Consider the following 5,509-nt stretch of genomic DNA (forward strand, 5'->3'; position numbering starts at 1 on the left):
TTTTTTTTTTTTGAGACGGAGTCTCGCTCTGTCACCCAGGCTGGAGTGCAGTGGCCGGATCTCAGCTCACTGCAAGCTCCGTTTCCCGGGTTTACGCCATTCTCCTGCCTCAGCCTCCAGAGTAGCTGGGACTACAGGCGCCCGCCACCTCGCCCGGCTAGTTTTTTGTATTTTTTAGTAGAGACGGGGTTTCATCGTGTTAGCCAGGATGGTCTCGATCTCCTGACCTCATGATCCACCCGCCTCGGCCTCCCAAAGTGCTGGGATTACAGGCTTGAGCCACCGCGCCCGGCCGTGGGTTTTTTTTTTTTAAGTGAGGCACTTGGCTACCCAACATAAAGGGTACATTTCCTAGTCTCCCTGGCTGTGACTAAGTTCTAGCCTATGGGGATGTAAGCAAAAGTGAGGAAGTGTTCTTAGAAAGAAAGGATGTTCCTTTTTCTTCTCCTTTTCTTTTTGCTGCTGTCTGAAAAGCAGATGAGATGGCTGGTGCTGGAGGAGCAATCTTGGGCCTTGAAATGACCTTGTGAACCACACCTGATGGAACTCCAAGATAAAAGCCACTTCATCATGACGCTATGGGTGTCTCAGCAGCGCTGGTCCACCTACCTTTTGTCTTCTGTGTGAGATAGAAGTAAGTTTCTCTTTTCTTTAGGCCACTGTTTCTTTGGGGTTTCTGTCCCCTAATCTAAGCTCCAGAGAACCCTTTATTCCTTTTTTTCCAGTTTTCTTGCAATTCTTCTGATTACCTTTTGATGCTGGTTTATCACAAATACCTGTCTACAACTTGTTAAAACTCCCCTGTCTTGGTAAAGAGAGAACAGAGCTTATTCAGGCTCTGAGCCTTTGATAGGCAGTAGATCTAAGTGTAATTTATTGACATTGTTTTGTTTTGTTTTGTTTCTATGGTATTTATTTTTAGGTTACCATTTACTTAAAGTAAATGATGTTACTTTTCCATTTACAATAGTGACATGAGGTCATTTTCCTTTTTAAATAATTTACTTGAGCAAAAACAATTGAGTCGATTTAAAAGATATTAAGTGACTAAGAGTGCAGGTTATGTCAGCCATGGCCGAAATCAAAGAGGTGGCTGGAGGATGACAATGTTTGGGAAGCAAGGCTCTAGGTTGTGCTGCTTCAGAAAGAATTGGCTAAATATTCTTCCTCTAATATTTTATGACTTTCATTTTTGATAATTCAAAATATTCTTGTAATGGGGCTCCCATAGACCAAGCATAGTAGTTAAGAGTGTGGGCTCTGAAGCTAGACTCCCCAGGTTCAATTCCTTGCTCCTCCAATTGCCAGCTGTGTAACCTTGGGCAAACTATTGTACCTCTCTGTGCTCGACATCTCATCTGTAAAATGGAGCTGATGACGTGTTTGGGAGGACTAAGTGACTAATTGCTCATAACGTACTGAACGGAGTGTCTGGTGTGTATTAAATGTGCAATAAATGGCAGCTGTTATTATGCTTGGTTTATGTGACTTGGACACACCAACATGTCGATGTTGAGAGCTTTATATTAAGCTTTTTGGAGTAGAATAACTGATTTGATGCTTGAGGAGTTTCATATTGTAAAGGGAAGGTACACCACATTCAACCCAGAGAAATATACGAAAGCCGTTCTCAACACGGAGCTACAAAAAAAAATTGCCAAGGATGGTCATGGCAACTGCCAGCAAATTGGAGATGGAAATTCTCCAAATCAGGTGACCTTGAATTCTAATCTTTAGAAGGAAGGTGTCATGTGACCAGGGAGTGAGGGAGGCTGTAACATCCATATTCACATACATTCAAGGTTTATTGAAGACCTTTGTTAGAACTTTGTATCCAATGCTTGAGCTAAAATAGATCTTTTACTGCAGCAAAACAACATAAAAACAACCTTTATGATTTACTTCAATCCTATTGGGTGCCTGCGTAGGCTTTAGGAGTTTAGGAATATTACATCTAAGAATTTCCACCACTGAGCACGTAAAGACAGACACATGACCACCCTGGCCTGCACCATGGAAGGCCACATGGTTTGGTGGAAAGAGCACTGGGCTGGGAGCCAGTAGACTTGGGTTCTAGTCTTCTTCTTGCCCCTGTGTGACTTTGGGTAACTCTAGTCACTCCTTTCAGCCTCTTTCCTCATCGTAAATTAAAATAACTGCATCAGACGAAGAAGCCTCTGTCATTTGATTACTCTTTATGTCAGGAAACAGCAGGAAGATGAGGCAAAGTCCCAACTTACCCTAGGTATTGGACAGGGTGTGGACTTTGGAGCCGGATAGATCTGGGTTCAAGCTCACTCCTTTACTTATTAGTGGGGAGGTTTGAGGCTAGTTTTTCAACCATACTGAGCCTCAGTTTTCTTAGCTGTAACATGGGAATAATAGTACTTATGTAGGGATGCTGTAGAAACAGGAATAACATTGAATAGGCATCTCACAGAAAAAGCGATGTAAATGGATGAAGTGCACATGAAAAGATGCTCAGGTTCTCTCTCAATGAATGAATTAGGACTCAAAATAGCCAGATCCCATTTTACCCATCAAATTGGCAAATATTGAAAGTCTAATAATTCTCAATGTTGGGGAGGATGTGAGGAGATTCTTATCTCATATGTAGTCTTATTCTTATCTCATATGTAGTCCTTGGTGGGACTACAGACTAGAGCAACTATTTTAAAACACCTTTTATTTGGCCAGGTGTGGCGACTCATGCCTGTAATCCCAGAACTTTGGGAGGCCAAGGTGGGCAGATCACTTGAGGCCAGGAGTTGGAGACCATCTGGCCAATATGGCGAAACCCCATCTCTACTAAAAATGCAAAAAAATTAGCTGGGTGTGGTGCATGCCTGTCCCAGTCATTTGGGAGGCTGAGGCACAAGAATTGCTCAAACCCAGGAGGTGGAGGTTGCAGTGAGCCAGGATCATGCCATTGCACTCCAGCCTGGGTGACAGAGCGAGACACTCTCTCAAGAAAAAAAAAAAAAAAAAAAAAAAAAAAAAAAAAAAAAAAAAAAAAAAATTGCTTCTCAGCCTTTTGGCTAAGATCAGGTGTTAAAACATATTTTATTTTGAAATAATCTAAATGTATAGAAGAGTTGCTGAGAAAGTTTAGAGAGGTTCGGTGTGCTCTTCATCCAGCTTCTCCTAATGCTAACATTTTATATCACTATGGTACAATGATAAAAACTAAGAGAGTATTAACATTGGGACCATATTATTAACAAAACTACAGACTTCATTTAGATTTTCCCACTTTTTCGACATATGTCCCTTTCTGTTCCAGGATCCAATCCAGATTACCATGTTATGTTAATCTCTATGCTTACTTTAATCACCTCCAAACTGTGACAGTTCCCCAGAATTTTCTTTTTATTTATTTATTTTTTTGAGACAGAGTCTTGCTCTGTCACCCAGGCTGTAGTGCAGTGGCCCGATTTCGGCTCACTGCAAGTTCCATCTCCCAGATTCATGCCATTCTCCTGCCTCAGCCTCTTGAGTAGCTGGGACTACAGGCACCACCATGCCCGGCTAATTTTTTGTATTTTTTTTAGTAGAGACAGGGTTTCACCGTGTTAGCCAGGATGGTCTTGATCTCCTGACCTCGTGATCCACCCGCCTCGGCCTTCCAAAGTGCTGGGATTACAGGCATGAGCCACCGTGCCCAGCCTAGTTCCCCAGAATTTTCTTTTGTGAACTCAACACTTTTTAGAAGTCCTTTTCTGATATTTTGTAGAATGTCCCTCAATTTGGATTTGTCTGATGGTTTCTGCTGGTTAGAATGAGGTGATAGAATTTTGGGAGGAAGACCACAGAGGTGATGTGTCCTTCTCAGTGCATGGCATCAGGGGTTGTGTGGTGTCACTAGGTCTTACTATGGTGATGTTAACTTTGATCACTCGATTTAGGTGGTGTCCGTCAGCTTTATCCATGACAAAGTTAATATTTTCCTCTCCTTAACACTCTGTTAGAAGAGAGTCACTATGTCCCAGCCCATACTCAAGGAGAGAGAAATTAAGGTCTACCTCCAAGGGAGACGTATCAAAGAATTTGTTAACATGTCTCACTACAGTAACTAATAAGTATTTTCAGGAAGATATTTTGAATATACGTCCTGTTTTTTTTCTTAAACTTTCACCTGTTAATGTTAGCATTAATTCAGAGGTGGAGCCAGCTTCTGCTTACAGTAATTGTAATTGTGATGTTCTAATGGTGATCTTCTATTTTTCTCATTTGTTCTACATTTATTAGTTGGAATTATTATTTTTTTTTTACAGGCAGGGTCTCGCTCTATCACTCATTTATTTCATTCTTTGGTATTGGGAGCCTTTTTAGAGTGGCTTGTGTCCTTTGACATGACCCCATAATTTTTTTTGAACACTTTCTTTCTTTCTGGTACCACAGGATACTCTTAGTTCATCTTGTAGTTTTCTTACTCTAACTCTGGTTCAACCATTTCTCCAAGGAGCCCTGATTCCTTTTACTGGGAAATGGTATTTAGAAACCAAAATCTTGCTATTAGATGTGCACATTGCTATTGGGATGTCACTGTTTCTAAGTCCTTTCAGTAGACAGAGATAGAAATATGAATCTATCTATCTATCTATCTATTTATCTATCTATCTATCTAACCTTTATTGTGATAATCATAAATTAGTTTGTGCTGATATCTCTAACACTAATTCAATGCAACAGGGTTCAGTACAGTTTTCTGCCTTTGCTTATTTGTAACTTCTTTGTCCAATAGTGAGAAACTTGATTCTCATTTCTGTAATATATTTACTTATTTGTTCAACCCTAGTCTATATATAAAACAGTTTCAGAATCTAACAGTATCCCTATAGGAAACAAATTTACTAATGAAGACACAGTGTTTGTGTAGTTCTCTTTGTCTTGTACCTTACAGCATTTAGGCAAAACACTGCTTTCGAAAGTCAGAATGCTTTAGGTCAAAAGCATTATTTTAAAAGTTGAAATCTAAATTTAAAATACACTTATTCTTTGTGCAGGCAATGTCGTTTTTAGGATTTTATATACTCTGTCAAATGTGTAAAAATATACGTGCAAGAATGTTTGCTGCAGCATGATTTGTAACAGTGAAAAATGGAGAAATACTAAAATGTCAGTTAGAAGGGATCACATTAAATACATTGTGGCACATAAATATTATGACACATGCATGTAATAAAATGCTATATAGCCAATGAAAGGAAATAAAATCATTTTATTTGTAATGATTTGGAAGTTAACAAAAAATAAAAATCACATTTATTATAGTATGATGTATTTAGTGTAGAAGAATTCAATATACATATACTTACTGATGGGGAGTGGAGCTGGAGTTGGGGGAGGTGTCTGAAGAGGATTGAAAGACTAATTTTTATTCTCTGTTCTACTCTGTACTATATGATTTTTTCTTATCTGAGTATACTTTACTTTTATAAAAGAAAACATTTAAAAGTGAAAAAAAACTTGAAAAGAGAGGCATAAATGGGTACATGGAGGAGGTTTA

The sequence above is a fragment of the Theropithecus gelada genome, chromosome 18 (assembly GCF_003255815.1).
Source record: "Theropithecus gelada isolate Dixy chromosome 18, Tgel_1.0, whole genome shotgun sequence".
NCBI classification, from domain to species: Eukaryota; Metazoa; Chordata; class Mammalia; order Primates; family Cercopithecidae; genus Theropithecus; species Theropithecus gelada.